Source organism: Danio rerio, chromosome 25, assembly GCF_052040795.2.
Source record: "Danio rerio strain M-AB ecotype USA chromosome 25, GRCz13ab, whole genome shotgun sequence".
Classification (NCBI taxonomy): Eukaryota; Metazoa; Chordata; class Actinopteri; order Cypriniformes; family Danionidae; genus Danio; species Danio rerio.
The window spans coordinates 6,292,056-6,305,678 of record NC_141045.1 but is presented as its reverse complement, the minus strand read 5'-3'; the positions used below and the strand labels follow the sequence as shown (position 1 = coordinate 6,305,678).

General features: G+C 37.2%; 1 long non-coding RNA gene and 1 other non-coding gene across 2 annotated transcripts; both read left to right on the top strand.

The window, feature by feature from the left end:
* Nucleotides 1–1,206: 1,206 nt before the first annotated feature.
* Nucleotides 1,207–7,702, top strand: LOC141380881 (uncharacterized). The gene is made up of 3 exons (XR_015526161.1): nt 1,207–3,812; nt 4,743–5,062; nt 5,715–7,702. It is a non-coding gene; the product is annotated as an uncharacterized LOC141380881 (long non-coding RNA).
* Nucleotides 7,703–8,300: 598 nt separating this feature from the next.
* Nucleotides 8,301–8,441, top strand: LOC137489404 (U4 spliceosomal RNA). Its single transcript, XR_015526913.1, has one exon. It is a non-coding gene; the product is annotated as a U4 spliceosomal RNA (small nuclear RNA).
* Nucleotides 8,442–13,623: the final 5,182 nt, after the last annotated feature.

Below are 13,623 nucleotides of genomic sequence, written 5' to 3'. Positions count from 1 at the left end.
AACAAGCATGAGTTTTGATGTTATTAACACATTAGTAAATGTTCAATTATGTCTAATAAATGCTTTACATGTGTTGTTCATGATTAGTTCATTTTAGTTAATGCATTAACTAATGAACCTTATTGTAAAGTGTTACCAAAAAAAGTATATTACTGCCTTAAGTCAGTAACTTAGACAGCAATGCAAAGTAATAATATAAATGTAAATAAACAGTCTAAATAAAAGACCAAAAGTAAGTCACCAGGTCAAGTGCCCCCTGATTAAAATGCCACCTCAGTTGTGACATCCTGGCGCCAGGCCTGATATGATGAGACGATTGCATAAGGGTATTGCACAAAAGAAAAGACGAATGAGCTTAAATTACTGTAAAAGTAAAAAAAAAAGAAGCAGCAAATATTAATTTTGTTTTGCCTGTGTTTTTGGACTCTCAAACTGGCGGTTGCCTTTGGCTTGCATTTTCAAACTCATTAAGGACCCCAGTTTCAGCTAAAAATCTTCTTTAACGTCTTACTGAAGAAATAAAAAAGCAACCTACTATATCTCCAATGCCCTGAGGGTTTGTACATAAACAGCAAATGTTCATTTTTGACTGAACTTAATGACAGCGCTAATGGACGGTGAGAGACTTCATTGTGGGCCCCCTATGACACGATCGGCTGCACTCTACGTAATGTTCAGAGCTGTTTGTTGAAAGATGTGTATTTATGCACACTTTATTTGATGCCTCTGCTGTTTCGCAGTGAATTTCCCTTCAGGGATCAATAAAGTATCGTTTCCATCTGCCTCTGTCTGTTTACGTATTTTACGTACGCCCTCTAGCGGTGATCACGAGCACTACGCGCTCGAGTTTGTGACTCCTAAACCAGAAAAAGGGCCTTGATTAAATTTAACTACCCATAAAAATGTGAATTCCTCATCCATCCTGTTTCAGACCTTGAGACAGGAAGTCAATACGGCCTTATACAGCCGATTCCGTTTTCATAGCCTGATTCATAATGATTTACTTCCCTGACAGCTGAATTTCGCCACGTCTCTGAAGCTCCAGAACTTGTTGGAGTGAAGGATTTTGGCGCCAGTAAATCGTCTCTCAGGCGGGGAGAGGCTTCCCGGGGCCGGTGGAAAGATTGTGTGGCAGATGGAGGCTCTTACACGAGGAAAGGTGGCATAGCGTGAGCTCGCGGAGTTGAGAAAAAAACCTCATCACACATTTCGAGGCGGCTTATTTTAGACACAGATATCGCTAAAGCTCCGCATCTGATTCACCGCACACCTCTGTTGCTCGGAGACTCGGTTCAAATGAGAGTACCCGCTTTTTTTGGCACAATACATAACATTGAGGTCGTCAAGTGCAGGAATATGTCTTGTTTTCTCATTCTTTTTTATTAATTTTTATTATGGAGCGGACGCGGTCAAATGTGTGTGAGGCTTCCGGTGTCATATCCTTCCAGATGATTTAACAGCACAAAACAGTCTGTTATGCTGTTTAATATTGCACACAGGTTTTCGGTTTCATTTTATTTAAATATATTATCATAATAATACACTGTTTGTGGAGTAATATGATATCTTACTGCACTTTGTTATTCTTCTAGTTAGCTTACAATGGCTAACGAAGGGGAAGTGTGTCAGGACAATTGTAGGACAATTAAATCAATCAGGTTTTTGTAATTTTTAAATATTTATATAACTCATTTTTTTTATTAGAACATAACATAAAATTAGAGGTTGTCCGCCAACCTGATTTCTCCAAGTAGGACATATTCCTGGATTCCCTGCTGAAAAATCCAGCAACCAGCCTAAGCTGGTTGCCTGGTTTTAGTTGGTTGACCAGCCTGGTTTTAGAGGGGTTTTAGCCATTTCCAGCCTGGTCTTAGCTGGTCAGGCTGGGAGATGACCAGCTAAAACCAGCTTGACCAGCCTGTTTTAAGCTGGACAGCTGGTTTTGGCTGGGCTCCCAGCCTGTTTAGGCTAGTCAAGCTGGTTTAAGCTGGTCATATCCCAGCCTGACCAGCTAAGACCAGGCTAGAAATAGCTGGAATTCAGCCTGAAAATGGCCAAAACCCCTCTAAAACCAGGCTGGTCAACCAGCCAACCAGTTTAGGCTGGTTTAAGCTGTATTTTTCAGCAGGGTTAACAAATGCTGATTCTGGAACAACATTTTAATCAGAATTAAGGTATATGTTTACAGTTTATGTTAAGTTTAGGATTATGGTTAGGTTTATGCACTTCTGCAGAATTGTTATCCAATTATTATTCTTCCCCTCTGATTTTGGGAATAATTTCCAGTATAGTTGGCTTTAGGGGTAGTGAATTGGTATGATTACATTTTCTAACAAAAATTATGATTTAGCATCAACATAAATGTTAATCCAGGATTGCATCGTACTTGGCAAAATCATGATGTAATGATAAGTTTGCCAATAGTCAGTAGGGATACACATGAATCCTGAAAAGATTTTGGGGTGGGGGGGAGAGAGAAATTAAACACAATTGCACAGTGTTATTTTAACACTGGGGGTTGTGAGATGTTTCATATGCTTATGTATATGTGGTTGTTTACTAAATCTGTGTTGTATAGACGGATTAACAACATACGTCACACATGCATACCTGTCAACATTAGTATGGGATATGCCCACCATAATAAGCGATTCCACTGACCTCCTTTAAAAAAAATCCCCAAATTACTAAATATGCTCATTTGTAACTGTTTTATTGTACATTAACATTTAAGTTGTCCGTAATACATTTTATTATTATTTACAAAAGAAAAAATAAATAGTATACATTAGCAGCAAAAAAATAGCAAACAGTTCAGCTTATTAAAATCAATAGCTATTATAATAAAATAGAATCAAACCTCATTAGCCGTTTCTTCATTCTGATTAAAGAGCAACGAATGAATGATTTATTTAGATTTTTTTTCGTTTGATTACATTAAATAACAGGTGTCACTTTAAAAATGCGCACATCTAACATCAAATGAAAGCATTCAACTGCTTTCTGCTCCTAACTGTTTATGCTCGTTTAGGATGAAAATACTTGTGTTTGAAAAAAAAAAACTTACCAAGATCAACATCTTTAGATATTATTATTATTAATTATGTGTATATGTCTGTTTAAACACGCACCCAAAACCCAGACTTTTGCTCCGCTTCAAATCACGAGTACAGAATCCGTTTGGGAAATAGCGTCTGTTTATCAATATGGAGCGCGTCAGCTGACAGTCATGCACCATTATATGACTTTGTTTTGAGGATTGCATATGAACGGTACACGACACTTGTAATGAAAAGGAAGGTAATTGCGCCATTTTTATGTTTATTTCAATGTGTTTTCGTGCCTAAACAAAGCGAAAGCACAGAACAGACTCACATTTAAGAGCAAGGGACGGCCTTGCGGTTCGGCGGTATGGGTTGCGTATAGGGAGGCTTGACTCTTTTATGTTTATTTGCCACCTTTCAGAGAAAGACTGAAAATACGGGAGAAATACGGGAAAATACCTTTACGGGATCATAGCGGGATAGAACTGTAAAATACGTGAGAATCCTGGGAAAAACGGGAGGGTTGACAGGTATGCACATGACGTCAAACGGGTTCTCGGTTGCAAAAAGAGACCTGTTGCAATAGCAAACATGTGGTGTTGTGCGGTAAGATGCCAAATTCGAATGTCTAAAAATAGAAAACTTAACGTTTACCGTATACCACACTGCTTTTAATGCCAACCGCAGACGTCTTTGGCTAAAAGGGAGCTGAATGAAGTGACGACGTAATTAAAAATACTGGATTCTGCAGTTCTCATGTTATAGCAGGTAAGTTCACAATTGCACTCTGTTAAAATTATAATATTTTCTCTTTTTTTTGTGATTTTTATTTATTTTAAGATTTGTGAATTTTATCATATTTTGCAGTGATTTTATTCATTTTTCTCTGGCAATGATAAAACCTGCACATCGCCCCTTTTTGTACCTCTTGTGTTGTGTTGGCCTAACTGTACGTTCACACTGAAAGCGGCGAGAGCGTCAAAGTAGCTGGAAGTCATTCATTTTCATGCGAACAGCATTTCAGCCCGGCACATCTTCGCCGGTTTGGGCGTTTAGGAAAGATGAAATCAAGTCAACTCTATGGTAATGAGCTGTGACGTGGTTCGCCGGCAAGCAATCAGAATGAAGAAGTCCACTGCTTGACAGGAGTCCAGAGAACACAGTCGTGTGAACTTTGGTTCCGACAACAGTTGTTCCCAAGGGTTTGATTATTGCGGTCGCCGGATTTCCAATTATTTACTATGTTTTCTTACAGGAACTTACATTAAAAAAAGTTACTGGCGAGATACTGATGTGCATTAATATTATTAGTATTTTTTCTTTAAAAAAGCGTGAATCTCATGCAACATTACAAAACAGTATTGCTGCTTCAGGATTGTTCAGACACATGGACATATTGGATAATTAGGTGGAGTAAAGGCCACACCATATGCAACTTGATCTTCCATTGTTGAATAAATTTGATGAAAAGTGCGCAACATTTTCATGCTAGAAAGCATGTTTTATGCGGAAATGTAACTGATATGATATGCTGCAATGGCCCCTTTAAATACGAGATCAATGTAGCGAATTTTGACGCTCTCGCTGCCGGAGCTGAAGGCAGACAGCATTGTCACCAGGGTGGCCAGAGCGACCTCTGACGCTCTCACTGCTTTTGGTGTAAACGCACAGTAACTGTGTATTTTTCCTGCCGCGAAGGGTGCGGGGTGGAGGAGTGCGATGCCGGCTCAGCGTTGTGATGTCTATTGGCCATCGACGATGGACGATGGCGTCATCTATCGACCCAACCCTACTACTTATGGCTGCATTTAATCTTTAAAACGAACACTACGTGGCAACATGACACCGTTTCTGTTCTTGCTTACCAGCTGACCACTAACCTCCATATTGACTGCTTTCCAGCCGGTAGCAGTTTGTCGGGTAGCTCGACACGTACGTCAATGGACTAAAGATGCATAGAGGAGTTGACCGCTACAACGGGGTTCGAGTCCACAGTGAAGAATGGTTCCAGAAAGAAGGTAAGACAAAAACAGAAGCCAAAAAATAAAATAGTAAATAAAATAGTAATAATAAATAATAAAAAGTAAATAACAGGGTGAGAATGTGGTAAAATCTGAAAACGTGGTAACAATCAGGGGGCTCATCTTTTTCTGGCTTGATTTTTAAAATACTGAGTTTGAGTTTAGAGAAGGAGGTGGGCGGCTCAATCGGTGCTTCTTAAAATACTATTGGTTGAGGGTTGGTCAGTCAGAAAGTCAGTCGACATCAGCCTCTGGTGGATTTACGTGAGAACAGCAGGCGCAAATAGCACTCGTGAGAGAAATTTGAGATCTGAAAAAGCGTACACAGCGGCCTCTGGTGGATTCGCGAAAACAAAAACTTTAAAAACGTTACTTCTGGAATGTATTTTGCTGTCTCCAGAAATATATATAGGCGTACATAATCAGAATGAGCCTGGGTTGATTAATTCTCTTTCTGAAAGTCTTAATAACACCATCGTGGATTTTTATTTTATTATTTCAGCAAATGGTTTGGCAAATTTACCAACTATGACGCTTTCCGCTACTGAGAAATCCAGAGATGTAAAAGTGTCCATTACTCTGTAAACTGCAGGCGTTATGAAACTGCTTACATGATATGCAGAGTGTTTGTGTGTTTTTTCTGGAGCAGCAGAGCCATGGTGTGGGCTCTCTGTAAGCCCCAGTGAAGTGCCGGAGCGGCGGGTTTGGGCGTGGGTGCAGCCCGGCCCTCAGCCTGATCCGCTGCCATCGCTCCGCCATCTGTTAATCTCTATTTCCAGCCCTGAGATCCGCATCCAAATCAAAGCAGGACTGAAGGGCCCTCCGGCTGCTCTCATCTGCTCTGAGCTCCAGCCGCTCCATCATGTCAAACTCCAGCCTGGATACACACAGAGACAATACAGGTTCACATATCTGAAATACACTAAAAAATAAGACAAACATTGCAGTTTCATCAAGATATTTCCAGAACAGCAGGCCACAACGTGTGGCTCCATCTTTTACTAACACTGTTTGTTAAATAAGTGAAAACTGAAGTCTCTTACATAGATCATTTTGTAGAATACAAATGATTTATGTTGTTATCTGAAGGATTTATGACCGCAAAGAATGCAAATTAATATATTTTGGGTTATGTAGTCAAGTAGGCTACAGTATACCTGAGAGCTGCTGGTTTGACTGGGAGTTAATTTTTAAAAATGATTAATTTAGGGCCTTGAGAATCAAGAGCGGATTCCAAAAAGAATCGATTCCGAGCCATTGAGAATCAGGAGTTGATTCCAAGCCATTAAGAATCAAGAGTCAATTCCAAAAAGAATTGATTCAGACCCATTGAAAATCAAAAATCGATTGCAAAAATAATTAATTCTGAGCCATTGAAAATTAAGTCAATTCCGAAAAAAGAATTGATTCAGAGCCATTAAGAATCAAGAGTTGATTCCAAAAAGAATTCATTTTGAGCCTTTGAGAATCAAGAGTCAATTCGAAGCCTTTGAGAATAGAGTCAATTCCAAAAAGAATTGATTCCAAGCTAATGAGAACCAAAAGTTGATTTCAAGTCACTGAAAATCAAGAGTCGATCCCAAAAAGAATTGATTTCGAGTCATTGAATATCAAGAATTGATTGCAAAAAGAATGGATTCAGAGCCATTGAGAATAAAGAGTCAATTCCAAACCATTGAGAATAGAGTTGATTCCAAAAATAATTGATTCCGAGCCTTTGAGAAAAGTCAATTTCAAAAAGAGTTGATTCCAAGCTAATGAGAACCAAAAGTTGATTTCAAGCCATTGAGAATCAAGAATCGATTAAAAAAAAAAGATTTCAAGCCATTGAAAATCAAGGGTTGATTCCAAAAAGAATTGATTCAGAGCCATTGAGAAGCAAGAGTCAATTTCAAGCTATTGAGAACTGAGTTGATTCCAGAAATAATTGATTCTGAGCCTATGAGAAACCAGAATCGATTCCAAAAAGAATTGATTCCGAGCCAATGAGAATCAAGAATTGAGTCCAAGCTACTGAGAATCAACAGTCGTTTCCAAAATAATTGATTCCGAGCCATTGAAAATCAATAGTTGATTCCAAACATAGATAAATAGATTTAATCCTAGATTCCTAGAAAAAAAAAACAGTTCCTAAATTCTGAAGCTCTATTCTGGAGGGGTTGATTCCAAAAAGAATCAGTTCCTAGATTTGACAGTTTTAAAATAGAAAGTCGATTAAAAAAGATTCGGTTCCTAGATTTTGATGGTTTTAGAACAGAGTCCATTAAAAAGATTTGCCTCCTATTTTGATGGTTTTAGAATAGGGAGTCAGTCAAAAAAGGAATCGCTTAGATAGCGGAGGCATTGAGATTGTAGAGAGGATTTCAAAGTTTGTAATTGATTTCATTAAGGGGAATCGACTACGTATTAAAGGGGTGGTTCACCCAAATATTAAAATGTCCTCACCATTTACTCACATATTCAAGTGGTTCTAAACTTTAATTATATTTTTATTTGAATGTTTCATTTTTAGTATATCTTTATCTCTGTTTAACAGAAGAAAGGGACTCCAAAATAGGGCTGAGTGGAGGATGAGCATTTTGTATGAACTATCCCTTTTCTTTCATCATAATAACACTATTAAACTTATTTTCATTGAAATGTATTAAAATCACTTTATTTTTTTATTTCTCCAGTCAAAATATGTCAAACAAAACATAATATGTTAATAAAACAGCACTTTTCACTTTTCAAATGCAACATATAAGCGCAAATATATTGAATCTAGCCTCATAAGTGGGATGATGCTGACGCCTAGCGGAGTCTACAAGAACTGCACCAAAAATACCCGTGACGTCACTAGTTGCTTTCGCTCTTAAACCTAAATTTATAATCCTCGTGTCACATTTTAGTTCATATTTTAGTATCACCAGAATGAATAAACAATGATCACACCCACACATTTGGATCCACGGCTGCGCACTATTATTTTAAAACGAAACTTCCATCTTCCTCTCTTACGTCACGGCGTTCCCGTGATGCAATGCGAGGAGAGACGAAAATAAAGTTTTAAAATGATGTTTTCTTAATGTTTAATTATTTTGAACGCGCTGCTTGTTTGTCATCTGTACTCAATTCCTTATTGTTTTTCGTTTGGTCAGTTCACAGGACAGCTAGCCAGGCTCTTCAGTCTGTCACCGTCTCTGTAAAGTGGTGCGTGTTTGTACCCTTTCTACCCCTAATGGTTAATACATTTAGCTTTGCGCAGTGGCAGTATCGTAGCCTATGAGGTTAATCCGAGGCGCGATTATTGCTAATTGAAAACTTTACCCAATACCCCGCCGTGACGACTTGAAATATAGTCGGCACTGGCAATTTTTGACAGTCTTCTCGAAGACTGATATAGTTGTTAAAGGAAGATGATAGTTAATTATCTATGCCTATTGCATTGATAATGCTAAGGGTCATGTCGCCCATATGCAATGAGGTAATAGTGAGAGTGTGTGTTCTTTCGAATAAAAGTCTCTGACATTCAGCTGCAGATTCTCATAAGATCCAGGCAAAATAAACCTGCTTACGACGGAAGTTAATGTTAGTAACCATTTCTCGGACGTCATCATCAATGTATTTTATATGTACTGTATACTATGGTGCAGTAGGTAGTGCTGTCGCCTCACAGCAAGAAGATCGCTGATTCGAGCCTCGGCTCAGTTGGCGTTTCTGTGTGGAGTTTGCATGTTCTCCCTGCGTTTGCGTGGGTGCAGGGGCGGACTGGCCATCTGGCAATTCTGGCAAATGCCAGAAGGGCCGGGCCATTTTTTAAATGTGGGCCGGTCAGCTATTTTTTATTTTATTTTATTTATTTCTTTATTTTTTTGTTATATGTATTGTTTTTACATGCAGGCAGCTTTTATCTCTTTCAAGATATGAGTATTATGATGATGATGATGATGATGGTGATACTAGTAATAATAATAATAAATGTTAAGCATTGGCCCAATCAACAATGGTCGGCTGTGTTCGAGATGGGCTGACCCAATTAGAGGTTACGCAGACATAATCAAAATCTGGCAAGAATGTCAAATAAACAGTAAGTGCGACACAAGCTAAATGTCAGAGATGGACCGTAAAAAAAGGAAAGACAGTGCTGAAAAGCTCAGAGAAAGCAAAAAAAAAAAGTTTTTAAAATTAGACGCTGCCAAATGCATAAAATTAACTGAAATAGTGTTGAAAGGGCGCAGCGCAGGGGCGCAAGAAGGCCGCTATTTCGAGCCTCGGCTGAGTTAGTTTGTGTTTCTGTGTGGAGTTTGCATGTTCTTGTGGGTTTCCTCCTGGTTTCCCTGACAAGTCCAAACACATGTGCTATAGGTGAATTGGGTAGGCTTAATTGTCCGTAGTGCATGTAGGTTTGTGTGTGTGTGTGTGTGTGTGTGTGTGTGTGTGTGTGTGTGTGTGTAGGGGTTTCCCAATGGGTTGCAGCTTGGAGGGCATCTGCTGTGTAAAACATATGCTGGATAAGTTGGCGGTTCATTCCGCTGTGGCAATCCCAGATTAATAAAGGGACTAAGCCGACAAGAAAATGAATGAATGAAATGATTGCATGTATAAATTTGTTATAAATGAGTTGTTTTTGTTTCAGTCACATACATTCAATGTTTAAATATCTATTAAATATGGAGCTGCTTATATTATTTCACCATCTGTACACCAATATAAGTAGTGAATGTGCGTGTCTGTGTATGGGGCTGTGTCGTTGTAGTAATGTGGCTACAGTGCCAGGGCTGATTTTTGATCCCAGTCCGCCCCTGCGTGGGTGTGCTCCGGTTTCCCCAACAGTCCAAAGACATGTGGTACAGGTGAATTGGGTAGGCTAAATTGTCCTTAGTGTACGAGTGTGTGCGCGTGGATGTTTCCCAGAGATGGGTTGCGGCTGGAAGGGCATCCGCTGCGTACAAAAAACGTGCTGGATTAGTTGGTGGTTCATTCCGCTTTGTCAACCCCGTATTAATAGAGGGTCTAAGCCGGCAAGAAAATGAATGAATGAATGTACTATTTTACAAAGATGTCGATCGTGATGGGCGATGGAAGTCAATGGTTACCGGTTTTCTGCATTCATCAAACTGTCTTTTTCAAACTATCTTTTTCAGCACAAATAAATGGCATAGTTCACTCAAAAATGTCAAAATACTTCTGCATCGTTTGTTTTAAGCCTTTAGGAGTTTCATTATTTTATTGAACTCAAAAGAAGATATTTTGAAGAATGCTGAAAACTGAAATGAACATTAATAGTAGGAAAAACAAATACTATGGAAGTCAATGGTTACCGGTTTTCTGCATTCCTTTCTCATTTTGATGTGGCAAAACACTGAATTAGTCATTTTGGCAGTGCACTTACTGTGAAGTGTTTTGGGTTGACTTTTAAAATTTCATTCATTCGTCCAAACTTTTGTATATCCAAAACATTTTATTCTTTGTTTACTCTCTCACTTAGATCCTTTCTTGTTGTAAATTTATTATTACTTATTGTTTTTCTGGCTAAATTTTACATCCATAAATGTAAATTTTCAAAGAAGCACTCTTTTTATTTTCAGAAAGGAGTGTGATGTGAACTTCTTAAAAGACTCTAATGATTATATCGCATGTGAAGCTCTTTCTTGGTGTAAATCATTTAAACTTGTTTAATTTGCTGCAGTTATATTTATGTAAGCATTTGTGTCTCTTTGTTCATATTGCACCTTTGTACATGTTATTTCTTGCATAATAAAAAAGACAAAAGGTTCAATTCAGGTACGGTTTTAATTAGTTTTAGCATTCAGTTTTAGTTTACGACGCACAGATGAGTTTTACCAGTTAAATATATTCATAAATACAATTTCTGCCTCTCGTTAAAAACAAATAGCTAATCATGCTATACCCTGACTCAGGCCCGGCGCTACGGGGGGGCAAGGGGGGGCATGGCCCCCTCAGAAAGAATTTGTGCCCCCCCAGTTTACATAAAGGATTTGTTCACGAAAAATTAGAATTATTCTGTCATCATTTACTCACTCATGTCGTTCCAACTTCCAATCCCCTTCGTTCATCTTTAAAACACAAATTAAAATATTTTATGCAATCTGATAGCTCACATATCCACTATAGACAGCAATAGTCGATAATCCTTGCGTTAGATCAAGTGCACTGCGCGCGAAATAAACGTGCACGTGCACTCCATACAAAGGCGGCGCACTCTAAACTGACAGGAGATATGTGAACTAGTCGTATGTAGGAAGGACTGTATAGTTTTTTTTGTTTGTTTTTTGGCGCACAAAAGTGGTCTTGGACTTCGTGTGATTACATTTCACAACCACTGAATACACTTGGAATATGTTTTAACAATGCTTTGGTTCCTTTTCTGGATTATTTCTGTGTCGTCTGTCTATGGAGGATGAAGTGGGTTAGAACGACATGAGGGGTAAGTAATTATTTAATGTTTTATTAAACTAATTCCTTGAATACAACTCTCTTGAGTGTAGCAAATCAGGCTTTAGTCGAAACTTGTTTGCAGTTTTTTTTTTCTCGCGCCGGTGTTACACCAGCCTCGTGGTTTTGTTTATTATTCTTTACCATTTACATCGCATCATATTGCAGACGATCACTATGAGACTGTTTAAATTGAGTACTAAACTGCATAAAGCGTGGTTATGACTCTGTTATGCTGATTTCACTAGATTTATTTTATGGAATAAGGAGTGTGGGTTAGTTTGTTAGTGTAGGCCGGTCTTGGTGATGTCGTCATGGTCTGATTTTTTTTCTGTCCTGGTGCAAATGCCTTTACCTAAAACTTTAAAACATTATAGGCTATATTACATCAAAATAAAATAAGTAGATAAATGTATTGTCTTGTTCAACTAAAAAATAATTAGGTTGAAACAATAAAATAATAAACTATTATTTACTAACTTAATTAAATCTAAACTGACAAGCGCATATAAATTAGGCTTACACAGACATAGCCTAAATAATTACAAATATATATAAAATGCCACATGCCCATTTAAAATAGCAAGCCTAAAATGACAAAAACCCATTACGATCACATTAAAAATAATATATATTGTACATTGTATATATATATGAACCTCGGCTGGTATTTCTGTGTGGAGTTTGCATGTTCTTTCCGTGTTCGCGTGGGTTCCTCCGGGTGCACCGGTTTACCCCACAGTCCACAGTACAAGGGAATTGGGTAGGCTAAATTGGCCGTAGTGTGTGTGTGTGTGTGTGTGTGTGTGTGTGTGTGTGTGTGTGTGTGTGTGTGTGTGTGTGTGTGTGAGAGAGAGAGAGTGTGTGAGTGTGTATGTTTGTGAATGAGAGTGTATGGGTGTTTCCCAGTAATGGGTTGAAGCTGGAAGGGCATCCGCTGCGTAAGACATGCTGGATATGTGTTTAAATATATATATATATATATATATATATATATATATATATATATATATATATATATATATATATATATATATATATATTTTATATGTATATATATATATAAACAATAATTGCACTGCGGGGAAAAGTCTATATGAGATTCAGCTGCGTAGACTCACACCATAGCATATTTTTAAACTGTACAGTAATAATTTGGCCTAATATTTTTACATTACTGTGAGGTGTAGGTTTAGGACAGGGTGGTGTAGACCACAAAAAAAAAACAATTTAATGGATAATTTAATAAATACAATAAATAATACTCGTTCATTTTTGGTTGCTGCTGTATCCCTTCTAGCAACAGCGCTGTGGGATCACGTGACTTCGACTATAAACTATGCAACGCTTAACTGTATGCCTAAAATGTTTCATACAATCTTTTTAAATATATTTTAATTGAAATAACGGTGAAAACGAGATCTAGAATATAAATGTTGTCTTAGAAAAACTGAAAAAAATGTTTTATTTAAGGATTCAATTATAAACGGAAAAAAAACTTTATTTAAACATCGACTAATAATGCTAATTTCAAAGCATTTTACTAGACCTTTAATAAAAACTAAACTGAAATTTAAAAATAATGTAAAATTGACATAAATTGCAAGTTTCAAAAGGCACGTTTAAAAATAGCTAACCCAAAGTGACAAAGCACACAGGCCTAAGGAAAGATTTATAGGCCTAATTAAAATATAATTATAACTGTAAATTAAAAAATAAATAAATAAAGTTAAATAAAAAAACAAACCATCGAAAACAACAATAAATGTACGTAGGCATCGGTACATTTTAAGTGACAACAATATACCTACACTAAACTATGCTAAAAATATTAATAAATAAAAATAAAACAATTAAATTAAAGGAAAAATATAACTAAAGCTATTTAAAAAATATTAATCAAAGTAAAATAAAAAAATGCACTTTAAGTCGGCCTGCCAGTCACATGACAAATTTTAAAAGTCTGTCATTAATAAAATAATTTAAATAAACAATTAAACATCAATGAAATACATTTAATAATTTATTGTTTTACTTTTTGTTCGCGCTGGACAAAATAATTTTTAAAATAAACAATTTAATATATATTTTCGCGCGCTTTTGTTGACACTGGTGAGAAA